The sequence below is a fragment of the Schistocerca nitens genome, chromosome 4 (genome assembly GCF_023898315.1).
Source record: "Schistocerca nitens isolate TAMUIC-IGC-003100 chromosome 4, iqSchNite1.1, whole genome shotgun sequence".
NCBI classification, from domain to species: domain Eukaryota; kingdom Metazoa; phylum Arthropoda; class Insecta; order Orthoptera; family Acrididae; genus Schistocerca; species Schistocerca nitens.
Window position 1 is genome coordinate 292,430,661 of NC_064617.1, and position 15,606 is coordinate 292,446,266.

Below are 15,606 nucleotides of genomic sequence, written 5' to 3' on the forward strand. Positions count from 1 at the left end.
GGGAGCAGTGGTGGTAGTAAAGTGACGCAACAAAGTACAACCAAGCTGAACTTTACGTGGCATGACAAAAGTTGCGTCTCTTAAGTTGTGCCACTAAAACTTGGAGTTCACACATGCAACTGCGATGCAACAACAGTGTGTCACTAGCTGTGGAGTCACTTTTGTTGCGTATGTGAACTCGGCTTAATAAAGGAAACTCTTCTGTAACCCGTCTTCGCAAATGAAGAAGTGCGTGTGTCACAGGCAGAAAGAGTGATCTAAATTGTCAAAATAATATTTTACTTTTCGAGTTACTGTGAGAACCCAACGAATAGCGAAATTATTTCGGAATGTGCATGGAGATGTAGAAACATGTATTCACGCCCGCAACTCTTCCGATAATTCGACAAAATACTTAGCCTATAGTAGGAAAGTAGATTCATCACATGACAGTTAAATTACAATTCCTTACATCAGGATGAAGTTTTGAAGGTTACAATTTTCGACTGCACTGTCCAAGTACGCAGTGAGCTAAATAATGCATAGCAGATGTGAAGTTGCTATACATACATTGTTCCGAAGAAACACTTCATGAAGAAAAAGTATTGGTACATCAATTATCTGATATATCAATTGTAAAAAGGTACATATAACATTTTTAGTTTTATAGATGTGTTCGGATCTTCAAATATTCTGATAAACTATATCAGAGGCTAATGAGATATCTTTTACTTTGTTCTGAGTATCTGGAGATTTTCAATTCTACCAGCAAAATGTTAGAGACTTTTAGAATTATAATTAGCTACCTTCTTATCCTGCTCATTGTATTCCATGCTCTTTATTTCCCACACACATCTGTGACTACTATATATTTCGATGAATTTGGCAATGACCTCTCTAGAAATTGACATGAAGAAATCACTGCAGATTTCAGTGTACGCACAAAGATGAGCAACAATAGACTGTACAAGAGCAGATTCACAAGTAGACACGTTTCATGCTCCATATTTGCGGTGATTTCTCGCCATACACTACCATTTGCCTGTGTGTATGTGTGTAACAGGCATGGGACTTCACTTCTCGTCGCCAGATTAGAACATGGGTTGTCAGTGTGAGGAAGAAGATGGTGAGAGTGTGTCCATGGATGGCTCCTGATGACAGAATAACAACATTTATTGATCAACTGCAATAAATTAGCTATGGGTACCCTGGGCGATGTTTGCTTCCATTCGTAATATTCTTGGCATTCACATATGCACCCACTGTTGCGTCTAAAGCTGCACTGCCATAACTCGAATCTACTACCTCGATAGCGGTGCTCCGGCCTTGCACTGACTTACTGCGACATTTGGAACCACACACCACAGGCCTCTGGTGCTGGCGGCTGCAGGTGTGGCAGCGGGATAGATCAGTGCTGTGTCTCAGCGAACATCCCCAGGGGCGGTTGCCTGGCGTCGGCGAGACGGGATCCCTGTCTCCTGCCCTGGCCATGGCGTTTTTGGCGGCAACGTCCCAGGACGTTGGCGATAGTGCATTACTACAATGCACCCCAAGCAATGACTCCCTTGAGAGGCAGCTGCCTGTTGATGCCGTCCGACGTTAGATACAGCGGCGGCGTCCTCTAGCGCCTTCTACGTGAGGACCTGCATTACGACGATGACTATTACGATAATTGCAATGACAGTGACGACATTGGACTGGTGGTGGGGCTAAGTGACACAGGCCATGCATCACTCTAACGCCTCATAACGGACGACGTTGATGAGCTGGCTGCCAGTTCTTAAATAGTGCTTTCTGCCGCTGATGTCTGCTGTTCTTCTTCCCTAATAGGTCGGTGGAATATTCTGGTGTTGCTCAGCTGGCATAACTGACCCGATTACCGCCCTCGATGTCGACACCCTTGGATGCAGCGAGCTGCTCTTTGGCACGTCTTCTACTGCGCACCGACCTGGTCGTTGACACAGTGTTCTCCTTCCTGTTGCTGAATTCGGCGTTCCACCGACCCAATTACGCCACGGTATGGAGCACTGAACTGCCCAACCCAATGTGACCCACATACGACTTCTGGCTCCCAATATTCTCCACATTTTAACTAGCTTCACTACTGCAAAACTAACTTAGTCACTCTCACCTTCGACCCTCTACATTGCAAGAGCCTGTACAGACATAGACCAAGTCCATAAAAAATACAGAAGAAATAAAGATTATGTAATAACAATAATAGAATTTATCGCAAGTGACTGCTTTGGACAAGTCTGATGGGCTCTGAGCACTATGAGACTTAACATCTATGGTCATCAGTCCCCTAGAACTTAGAACTACTTAAACCTAACAAACCTAAGGACATCACACAACACCCAGTCATCACGAGGCAGAGAAAATCCCTGATCCCGCCGGGAATCGCACCCGGGAACCCGGGCCCGGGAAGCGAGAACGCTACCACACGACCACGAGCTGCGGACGAAACAAGTCTGATGTAAAGGCAAATTATTACATATATATTAGATGTATGCTGAATGGAAAAGAAATTGCAATGCTGGTAGGTGTGTTTCTACGTCTGATAGATTATGTGTCTTCAGATTTCATACCAGTCATATAACAGTGGCGCCAGTGGGGACACTATGTTGGAGTGAACCAGGGTTTCATTAATACACAATGTAACAGTTGTGGGCTTTAGTTACCTTTGTCACTGAACAGACTGACTTGATGTTAGTCAAGAACGCCTTTAAGATGACAAAGATGCCATTATCAAATAACCACTCAGTTTGAATGGGGTTGTGTGATACAGCTATGAGAAGATGGATGTTCCTTCTGCGATATTGCAGAAAAACTTGTCAGGAATATAGCCACTGCACATGACTGCCAGCGGCGGTGGTCAAGAGAATGTTCGGTCGCAAGAAAACTAGAATCCACATGCCAATGTGTTACTACCAAGAGGGACAAAGATCATGTTCAGTGTGTGGCTAGCCGGCCGGTGTGGCCGTGCGGTTCTAGGCGCTTCAGTCTGGAACTGCGTGATTGCTACGGTCGCAGGTTCGAATCCTGCCTCGGCCATGGATGTGTCTGATGTTCTTAGGCTAGTTAGGTTTAAGTAGTTCTAAGTTCTAGGGGACTGATGACTACAGATGTTAAGTCCCATAGTGCTCAAAGCCATTTGAACCATTTTAGTGTGTGGCTCTGGCACATCTTACTTCATCTGCAGAAGCAGTCTGAGCGGCAGATGGCACCACAGGCAATCAACTAACTTATAAATCAGTTACTTCAAGGTCAGCTCTGAGCCAGATACGCGGTAGCGAGCATTCTACTGACTCCAAACCATCGCCAATTGTGACTTCAATGGTGTCAAGGCAGATCTTCTTTGGAGTGTATGGTGGAGGTTTACTGTGTTTTCTGAAGAAAGCTGTTTCCGCTGTGATGCCAGTGATGGCCATGCATTTGTTAGAAGGTGACCAGTTGAGGGCCTGCAACCAGCCTGTCTGCGTGCTAGACACACTGGACCTACACCTGGAGTCATGGTCTGGGGTGCAATTTCATATGACAGCAGGAGCACACACATGGCTATCCCATGCACCTTGACTGGAAATTTGAATGTCAATTTTGTGATTCGACCTGATGTGCGCCATTCATGAACAGCATTTCTCTGTGTGTTTTCGGACAGGATAAATATCTCCCACATACCGCTGTTGTAACCCAACATGTTCTACAGAGTGTCGAAATGTTGCCTTGGTCTGTTCAACCACCAGATGTGTCTCCAATCGAGCATATACGGAATATCATTGGGCAACAACTCCAGCATCATCCACAGCCAACATTATCCATCCCTGTATTGATCGATCAAGTGCAACAGGCATGCAAATCCAATTGTGAAAACTGACATACAGTACCTGCACAACACAATGCATGCACATCTGCATGCTTGCATTCTACTCTCTGGTGATTTAATCCCATTATTAATATGCCAGCATTTCACATTTGAAATTGCTTATCTCACACTGACATTAACGTGTGATCTTGCAAAGTTAATCACTTGCCTATTATAATGGTCGCCTAGTAGTAGATATTGCTATAATCACACTATTTCATTCCCATTTATGGAGCTTGTTAGCACTTGATGTTAGGTTGGCGCCATTAAAATGCATTGTGGTAATCGCTGCTGCTTGCTGGATCGCTGCTGTGTATCGATGTTGATTCTGGCTCTAAATCTGGTTGTCTAGGGGTAAAAAGATGTGACAGCCAGAGCGAGAGCACCAGCAGCAGCGAGTACTGTTTGTATAAAGCGTTTATTTTGCATTTTGTTTACGACCTTCCACTAAGGAAGGGATTCTATTAGTGTTTATCTGCTCTGCATAGTAACTAACACAGTTCTTGATAAAACTTTACGTAGTTTTCGTGTTAGATTTCTTAGTGTTTTCTTGATCGTTTAGAACAGAAAGCGCCCAAAAACCGTCTTTTGTTTGTTTCGCGGCCGTTAGCCACTAGTCACTTGAATCAGCAGTTGTCTTGTGACAGCCAGAGCGAGAGCACCAGCAGCAGCGAGTACTGTTTGTATAAAGCGTTTATTTTGCATTTTGTTTACGACCTTCCACTAAGGAAGGGATTCTATTTGTGTTTATCTGCTCTGCATAGAAACTAACAGTTCTTGATCGTTAGGAGAGAAATTTATTTTGTACTTATTTGCTGCGCTTAGCTTTTAAATAGTTTTTCTGGGAAAACCTAGCGTAGTTTTCGCGTCTCGTATTTCAGTGAGTGTTTCTTGATTATCAGAGTAGCTCATCAGAAGATTATCTTGGGAATTTGTCACCGTATAGAGTAGGGTAAACATAGTCATGTGTAGGGACTGTGGTTGTTGTGAGCGGACGCAAGGAGAATTGGCCACTCTTCGGGGGCAGGTGGAGGCTTTGTCTGTTAGGCTCATCGAGCTCGAGGCGCAGGCGTCGGCTCGTAGTGGCGTTGGGGCAACTGTGGTGAGACCTATGCCTACTTCGGTGGCCTTGGAATCACATGGAACCCCTGATGTCGCTGCGTCTTCCGGCAGTGAGCATCTTACCGGTCAGCCATCACTCCAGGGTGAATGGCGGACAGTGGTGGGCTCGCGTGTGCCTGGCCGAAAGGCGAAGGTGGGATCTGGCCGCGTGGCAGCTGCCTTACCCCTTTCCAACAGGTACGGGGTGCTTCCTAGTGGTGATGACATCGTTTCCGAGCCACCACAGGATGCCTCGCCTGTTGGGCCAGTTGCCGATTCTCCGGCAAGGTCCCGACAGTCACAGAGGGCGGGCCTATTAGTTATAGGGAGCTCCAACGTTAGGCGGGTTATGGAGCCCCTCAGGAAAATAGCGGGTAGGTCGGGGAAGAATGCCAGTGTGCACTCGGTGTGCTTGCCGGGGGGTCTCGTCCGTAATGTGGAGGAGGCCCTTCCGGCAGCTATTGAACGCACTGGGTGTGACCGGCTGCAGATAGTAGCACATGTCGGAACGAATGACGCCTGCCGCTTGGGTTCTGAGGCCATCCTTGGTTCCTTCCGGCGGCTGGCTGATTTGGTGAAGACAACCAGCATCGCACGCGGAGTGCAAGCTGAGCTTAATATCTGCAGCATAGTGCCCAGAGTCGATCGCGGTCCTCTGGTTTGGAGCCGTGTGGAGGGTCTAAACCAGAGGCTCAGACGACTCTGCGACTATAATGGTTGCAAATTCATCGACCTCCGTTATTGGGTGGAGAACTGTAGGGCCCCCCTAGACAGGTCAGGCGTGCACTACACACCGGAAGCAGCTACTAGGGTAGCAGAGTACGTGTGGCGTGCACACGGGGGTTTTTTAGGTTAGAGGGACCCCCCCTTGGGCGAAACGATAAAATACCTGACGGCTTACCAGAGAGAACATCAGCATCGTTGATAAAGAACGTCCGTCCTCAGAGACCAAAAACAGGAAAAGTTAACGTAATATTGGCAAACTGCAGGAGTATCCAGGGCAAGGTTCCTGAATTAGTATCGCTTATTGAAGGAAATAGTGCGCATATAGTATTAGGAACGGAAAGTTGGTTAAAACCGGAAGTGAACAGTAACGAAATCCTAGACACAGAATGGAATATATACCGCAAGGATAGGATAAACGTCAATGGTGGAGGAGTATTTATAGCAGTAAAGAATTCAATAATATCCAGTGAAGTTATTAGCGAATGCGAATGTGAAATAATCTGGGTTAAGTTAAGTATCAAAGGTGGGTCAGATATGATAGTCGGATGCTTCTATAGACCACCTGCATCAGCAACCGTAGTAGTTGAGCGCCTCAGAGAGAACCTGCAGAACGTCGTGAAGAAGTTTCGTGATCATACTATTGTAATAGGGGGAGACTTCAATCTACCAGGTATAGAATGGGATAGTCACACAATCAGAACTGGAGCCAGGGACAGAGACTCTTGTGACATTATCCTGACTGCCTTGTCCGAGAATTACTTCGAGCAGATAGTTAGAGAACCAACTCGTGAAGCTAACGTTTTAGACCTCATAGCAACAAATAGACCGGAACTTTTCGACTCCGTGAATGTAGAAGAGGGTATCAGTGATCATAAGTCAGTGGTTGCATCAATGACTACAAGTGTAATAAGAAATGCCAAGAAAGGAAGGAAAATATATTTGCTTAACAAAAGTGATAGGGCACAAATCGCAGAATATCTGAGTGACCACCATCAAACGTTCATTTCTGAGGAAGAGGATGTGGAACAAAAATGGAAAAAATTCAGAAACATCGTCCAGTACGCCTTAGATAAGTTCGTACCGACTAAGGTCCAAAGCGAGGGGAAAGATCCACCGTGGTATAACAATCATGTACGAAAGGTACTACGGAAACAAAGAAAGCTTCATCATAGGTTTAAGAGTAGTCGAATCATAGCTGATAAGGAAAAGCTGAACGAAGCGAAAAAGAGCGTAAAGAGAGCAATGAGAGAAGCATTCAACAAATTCGAACATAAAACATTGGCAAACAATCTAAACAAGAACCCTAAAAAGTTTTGGTCATATGTAAAATCGGTAAGCAGATCTAAATCCCCTATTCAGTCACTCGTTGACCACGATGGCACCGAAACAGAGGACGACCGAAGAAAGGCAGAAATACTGAATTCAGTGTTCCGAAACTGTTTCACTGCGGAAAATCGTAACACGGTCCCTGACTTCAGCCGTCGCACGGACGCCAAAATGGAAAATATTGAAATAAACGATATCGGAATTGAAAAACAACTGCTATCACTTAGTAGCGGAAAAGCATCCGGACCAGACGAGATACCTGTAAGATTCTACAGTGATTATGCTAAAGAACTTGCCCCCTTTCTATCAGCAATTTATCGTAGATCTCTGGAAGAACGTAAAGTACCTAGCGACTGGAAGAAAGCGCAGGTCGTTCCCATTTTCAAGAAGGGTCATAAATCAGATGCGAATAATTATAGGCCTATTTCGCTTACGTCAATCTGTTGTAGAATAATGGAACATGTTTTATGTTCTCGTATTATGACGTTCTTAGATAATACAAATCTCCTTCATCATAACCAACATGGATTCCGCAAACAGAGATCATGTGAAACTCAGCTCGCCCTATTTGTCCAAAAAATTCACAGTGCCGTAGACACTGGCGAGCAGATTGATGCCGTATTCCTGGACTTCAGGAAGGCATTTGATACGGTTCCGCACTTACGTTTAGTGAAAAAAATACGAGCTTACGGAATATCGGACCAGGTTTGTGATTGGATTCAGGATTTCCTAGAAGAAAGAACACAACATGTCATTCTTAACGGTTCAAAATCTGCAGATGTAGAGGTAATTTCGGGAGTACCGCAAGGAAGCGTGATAGGACCTTTATTGTTTACAATATACATAAATGACTTAGTTGACAACATCGGTAGCTCCGTGAGGCTATTTGCAGATGACACGGTTGTCTACAAGAAAGTAGCAACATCAGAAGACTCGTACATACTCCAGGAAGACCTGCAGAGGATTAATGAATGGTGCGACAGCTGGCAGCTTTCCCTAAACGTAGATAAATGTAATATAATGCGCATACATAGGGGCAGAAATCCATTCCAGTACGATTATGACATAGGTGGTAAATCATTGGAAGCGGTAACGACCGTAAAATACTTAGGAGTTACTATCCGGAGCGATCTGAAGTGGAATGATCACATAAAAAAAATAGTGGGAAAAGCAGGCGCCAGGTTGAGATTCATAGGAAGAATTCTAAGAAAATGTGACTCATCGACGAAAGAAGTAGCTTACAAAACGCTTGTTCGTCCGATTCTTGAGTATTGCTCATCAGTATGGGACCCTTACCAGGTTGGATTAATAGAAGAGATAGACATGATCCAGCGAAAAGCAGCGCGATTCGTCATGGGGACATTTAGTCAGCGCGAGAGCGTTACGGAGATGCTGAACAAGCTCCAGTGGCGGACACTTCAAGAAAGGCGTTACGCAATACGGAGAGGTTTATTATCGAAATTACGAGAGAGCACATTCCGGGAAGAGATGGGCAACATATTACTACCGCCCACATATATCTCGCGTAATGATCACAACGAAAAGATCCGAGAAATTAGAGCAAATACGGAGACTTACAAGCAGTCGTTCTTCCCACGCACAATTCGTGAATGGAACAGAGAAGGGGGATCAGATAGTGGTACAATAAGTACCCTCCGCCACACACCGTAAGGTGGCTCGCGGAGTATAGATGTAGATGTAGATGTCCCGTGTTTTTGATGTGCTTTTGATGATAAATAACGAGCGAAACCAACAAATATTTAAACTTCATATATTTATTACTCTGGTGGCCATCTTAATTCCACTGTCCACCAAAGACAATGACACAACACAAAGTAGTACTTCTTTTACATGTTCAATTTTAGATTGCCCTGCAGATAAATTTTCAGGAATTTCATATCATCAGTCAGTTTCAAACTTTTGTCATTACTTTCAATGGGTGGTCATTTTGTTGCTTAGAGTGGGTTACATGAAACCTCATGGCTACCATTATTTCAGTATTTATTACAACTTTATTTCTTTCAAACCAGTTTGCTATCTCCAGCAATGATGTGTTTGTAAGTGACTGAAGATCTTTTTGGTTTAACCCTGTAATCGATATACTTGTGCCATCAATAAATAAAATTTTGTTTCTCATGGACAGGTCATCTATACACGAATGAAAAAAGGATTGGACCCAATGTCGACCCTTGTGGCACACCACATTTCATTGTAGCTTGTTCTCATAAGTATGTTGTTGTTTTTATAACGTTTCCAGCGACTTTACCTTGTTTAAGAACAACTTTTTGTTGTTTGTTAGTAAGATATGACCTAATCTATTCATTTGGAGTACCTCTGATTCTCTTTCTTTCCAATTTATGTGAGAGAATAGCATGATCTATATTGTCAACTGCTTTGGATGGCTCCACAAATATTCCAGTAAGCATTTCCTTTTCATCTTTAGCCTTTAGGATAGCATGCAGTAATTCATGGACTGCTGTGATTGTGGATCTTGATTACCTGAAACCATGATGATGATTTGACAGCTAATTGTTTTTCTTAATAAACTCTAGCAACCTATTATAACAGAGCTTCCTAAAGATATTTTAGAAGCCATTAAGCTGAGATACATGCCTGTAATTGTTAACATTGTCTGTAGGTCCCTTTTTGTGCAAGGGGGTTACCTTTCCAAACCTTAGGAGATTTGGAGATGTAACTGTTGAGAAGGAGTGATTAGTAATAAGCTTCAGTGGTTCTACAATATAATGTCCTGTTTGGTTTATAATACAGAATAGAATATCATCAAAACCATACGAAAATTTCTTTAATGATCAAACTACCAGTATGAGATCATTGTGTCTGACCTATGTGAGAAACATAGACCCCACTGGGAGGTTTGTGGTTTTCAGTGTGATGCACATTAAGAGTTTTAAAGTTGTTTTGGATAAAATCATTTGCCATTTTGATAAAGTACTCATGAAAGATATTGTCTACTGAGGTGGTACCAGATACTTGTTCATCTTCCAGATTTAGGCCAATGCTTGTTGCCACTGACGTGGTGCCTGTTTCAGATATAATGATGTTCCATGTGGGTCATGTCTTGTATTTTGATTTGCAAGTGTATTCATGATTACTCCATTTTTGCATTTTCAATAACTTTGTGGTAGATCCTACTGTACTCCTCAGTATAATTTTACATTTCTAATGATACAGTATTTTGTTTTTTTTTTTATTAATGCACAAATCTTTTGTTTGCACTGGAAATTTGTATACCTTTAGTAATCCAAATTTTGTTTCTAGTTGGTTTTAATTCGCATTGTGTAAGTGGTAATGCTACATCAAAAGAGTATTGACATGTTCCATAAAAGATATTGAACATTATGTTTACAAGTGTTTCATTGAACACTTCATCCCATGTCTCCCAGATTAATAGGTGGCAAAAGTTTGCTATATTACCATCACAGATCCCTGCACTCAAACATTTAAATGGTGATATTTTCTCTGTTCATAATTCCAATGTTAGTTCACCTCGGTAGCTGCATTATCAGCACTTAGGATTGGTAAGTGAAGGGGCTCAAGGTTCGATTCCCAGTTGCACTGGAGATTTTCTCCACTCGGAGACTTAGTGTTGTGTTGTCCAAACGTTCTTATCGTCATAAATGATATTCCTCTGACTGTATGAGCTCTTCCAAAACAAAATAAATTTTAAAAAATCCAGTGTTAACAACAGGATATCATGTTTACTATAGTCCACACTTACTGCTTTACCATTGTCTGGCGAGTAAAAATTAAGTCTAATGCAGTTTTACAGTGCCTAGAGATTCTGTAGGGATTAAATTGAAACCCTTTGCCACATAATACATCTCTGTAGTTTGAAGGTTTCAAAAAGTCAGTGTCAGAGCCACCACAGACGATTTTCTTTTTGTTGGCTCTAAATTAACACCATTTCAAATTTATTCAGGAAGTCTTCATGGCCACCACTGGGGGATCTGATAGGGTTACCACGGTAAGGTGGGTGCCGGTAAGTTCAATAGCTTTTATTTCAAATACGTTTACCTTGATCAAACCAGAAAAAGATAGCTGTCCCACGACGCCTTTAATGAGATCTGCCAAATGGACTGCCTAGGGGAAAAAACCAGAGATCTTTACAGTTTCTGTTTGTTGTTTTTTGGGCAATGCTCCATTATGTAGATAACATCAATTTTAGGTCAGAGTCTAGTATTAATCTTAGTTCTTGCAATTTGTTAATCAGAGATTGAACATAATATGAAATGGGAGAAAGTTATTTTTGTTTTGCTTATTATTATCACAACTAATTTATATCAGACAGGAGTTTAGTTCAAATAAAGACATGATCTTAGCACAGTGAGTGAAGACAAACACTTTCAAGTATCAGGTATTTAATTAGCAGGAACCATTGATAACACCAAGAAATTAATCACTTTGTGTGTGTCTCGACCTCCCAGTGATAGTGTTGACATTTTTTTCAATAAATAGACAGAAGTTCTAGATAAAATTTCAAGTAAAATGGTCAACATAGTATTGTGTGGAGACATATAGGTAAACACAGATAGCATACATGGAACTAGTAGTCCTAGGCTCCTCATAAATATTCTTCAGAGTTTTGGCACGTCATTCTGGTACAATAGTGCAACAAGGCTTACTACAATGACTGCATCAGTAACTGACCATGAGGCCACAAATATGGGCAGGGAAAAGTGTGATGTATCTGTAAAAGATCTGGGATTATCACCCCATTCTGTGAAATAATAACAGTAAAATCGAGTATGGCCAAATTCCATAAGTTGCAAGCTTACAAGAGAAATTTATTAGGTCTTAAAATACAAGGTTTTTAAGAATTAGCAACCAAAGCTAGAATGAAGTTTATACAGAAACCAATGTAAATGTTAAATTCTCAACATTACTTAAATTGCAGATTGAAAAGTTATCAATGTCTCACAAAAACACATAGATAACAGCAAGTATTAATCCTTTCCACTCCAATGGTGAATCACACTCAACACTGCGAATTTTGTTTTTCACTCCATTGTCTAACCTCATTCAATACGACTTTGCATAGCTCTCACATACTCCTTTCTAGAAACTGAGTGGACTAGGCATCAGTTCTACATAGTATGAACATAGGAAAGCCAGTGTTAACTCAGTGTCGCACACCAGCTACATTTCACACTCAGCCCTCTCTGAAGAAGAGGTTATAGAGCTTTTAAAGAAATGTGTTACTGAAAATGAGAGTGACAATCATTATGATGACAGCGATTTTGATGATGACAGTGATTTATTTGTTAACAATTCAAGTGAAATGATGATGGGAACATGACACAATGATGATGGAAACATGACACAATGAAATGTTTTGTATTTATGTAAATGTATTTGAATGAAAACCCACTTCTTGTTTCAATGTAGACTCTAATTGTTGTTCAGTTGCCTCATTGTTTCCACAATTCTCTGTGGTACGGTCGCCACCTGGGTGGTGGCGATTTAAATAAGAGCACTTTAAGATGCCCTATCCCTGCTTTATTGAGTACAAAGGTTTAAGAACTCATCCCAAACCCTTAAATAACTTAGTGTCATGAAATAGAATTAAAATGAGCCACAGTTCTTGAATTTCTATCACAGATATAAAAAGATTTATAGAAAGGTGCTGATTAACAAGTTGTTTAATGAAAATTTAATATACAATGCAGAGGATAAAAACAAAGCAGTCTGGGATGGCATAAAAGAGGAAACAGGGAGAGACAAACAAAGGCATAAGAACATACTGATAAGGCAGGGGGAGAAGGCAATAAATGATCCACACCACCTAGCAAACTATAAGAATGAATATTGTTCAAGGTTTATAGAGAAGTCAGAAAAAATTTCAAAAACCGAATGTAACACCTGTAAATAACTATGCATTAAGTATAATGATGTTGCTGGTGACCACAGAGCATGAAGGAATCATCATTCCCAAAAAATAGAACCAGTTATGAAAGACAGATTAACGAGTTATTTGAATAATCACAATTTGGTTTCCAAAGTGACGAAAGTACAGACTCAGTCACATTAGAATTCACAAAGTGGCATTTGATGCTCTTGACAAAGATGAGTGCATCACAGGCATATTTTTAGTTCTTTATAGGGCTTTTGATACTGTTGACCCTTTTCTATTAAATAAGCTAGAGGGATTTGGAATAGGATGGGTAGCTAATAACTGGTTCTGATCATACCTAGCAAATAGTATAGAAAGAGCAGAGATAACATTCATCTCAAGTCTAATGTTTTGGTAAAATATTCACCAGAGCCAAAATACACGAATATAGGAGTTCTTCAGGATAGCATACTGTTGCTGATGTACACCAATGACTTTTCCACTAGTGATAGTTATCAAAAGTACCCTTTGAAGAGAAAGCAAATAAAACCCCCAAAGAAGTTCACAATTGATCAGTAAGCAGTAAAGTGGTACTGAACATAAAGAAACAAATGCCATGAATTTCACTTTGAAGATGGAAAATGATAATGTTAAAGTGGTCATGGAACAAGATCTAAACTGAACCTACATCTATCAAGAAAGAATAAACATAAAACTCAAGGTAGCATTTTCTACCAAGGAATAAATCTGTACAATAAATTACAAAAGGAAGTTAAAGAAATTGCTCAACTAACTTATTTAAAAAGAATGTTAAAAATATCTGTTCACCCAAATACTCTGTTGACTGAAGAGCTGCTTAGATAACATGGAGTAGGGATTGAGTAAAAAATGTACCACAAATTATAACACTGATAACATCACATTTAACATTCCACATAACACTTTAACACTATATTTTTCCCTGTTTTTTCCATCTTCTGATAAAATTTACTCCTAAAGGTAAATATTGTATAATGCTAAAATCTTATCATCTTTCTGAGCTCAACATCTCATTTGTTACAGAGCGATGCTGACTCAGGTGAACAGGGTAACAAATGGCAAGTTGCAGTTCACAAAATGGTCCTGGTATCAGCTGACAGTGTGCCTAGTATTGTGGAACAATGTGTGTGCATTATGTGCAGTACAGGGAACTAAGTGAAGTGTAGTATTAGCCTTTTATCATTAATAAAAACATTTATTTGTAAAACACTATTGTAGACTAGTGGTAGCCTGAATGAGGTAGCACTACTTTAAACAGACTGCCCTTGTGTTTGGGAGGTTAGAGGCTCCACTCTTCATCCAGCAATCCTGATTAACGTTTTCCATGGTTTCCCTAAGCGATTTTAGGCAAATGCTGAGATGGTTCCTACTATAACGCTATGGCCAACTACCTGTACCATTCTTGTCATTCTAGAACTGTAAGTCTGTAAATGTCTGTATATGTGAATTACTTTATTTTTGTTGTTCTTAAACTGCAATGCGAAGATATCTCCAATATCCTTGTAAAAGAAATATATGGAAAAATAAAAGTACTACCACTAATACTGCTAATATTACCACTACTACTGTTACTACTACCACAGTTTAACATAACAGTCGGGACACTCACTGCGGTAAAAGATGTTACCGTTTGACAGATGGGGTGGCACTAGCGCTCCAAGCGGCGAGTAAGGTGAACATCAGACGCGTCATAGGCATAATGTTTGTTTTGCGTCCATTTCCTACGTAATTTACAAAATATTTGAGCTATTTTCTTGCCTCCAAGGATTTGTGTAGTATCACAAGGCATATATGTTTCTAAAAATGATTCTAAAATAAGAGCAAGTGTGGACAAAAACCATGAATCGAGTGGCAAGCTACAACACATTCGTGAAGAAACACTTGTGACATTACATAGAATTGCAGCTTACTTCGTTGATATCAAAAGAATATAAACAAACAGATTCACATGTAAGAAGCACAGACATGTACCTCTACATGCAAAAGCGATCGACAGCTCATTTATCGTTCTGTAGGCCTACTGTTTTTGTCATTGTCGCCTGTTGCCACAAGTACGACCTTCATCTTTATATTATCCTAAGTAAGTCAAGCAACTGCCAAATAGTGGGTGAAATATGTTGAAAACATTATAATGAGCTGATTACATTACATTTCACGCAAAACCAAACATTTGAATAATTTTCCAACAATCTGTCAGTGAACAAGGTGCTAACAAAATAATGTCGTCACACGAAGGAGCAAGGAAAATTATGTGACTAACAACAGAAGTGAATGAAATACATACCAAACAATACAGTTTTGTAAGACACGAATAACTGCACTTAATCTAACCACTTCATAGTCAAAGCAGGTCTGTGTTGACGATTCACACGCATCTGGCACTGATACCTGGAGAGCTGAACTTGATGCTTCTGTGTCATAGGACTGTTTTACAGCTTTAGATGCGTTGTTGAATCTTTGTGGCAGTTTACTCTTCATCGTCAGTTGAGGTGGCATATTGGGGATGTCAAACAGTGTGGGTACTGCATTCCACACGAGTTTATTATTGTCTGCGTTCATGAACTGGTTTTGTTCGAAATGTAGCGAACAAAACCTAATATTATTATACAGGTAAACTGAGTCTTTTTTCATAAGGTCTTCTCGTCTGTTATTAACTAGCCATTTTCCGCTCCTGAAACGAAACATTAATCATTAATACACATGTAGTTTGCAAGTGAATGCT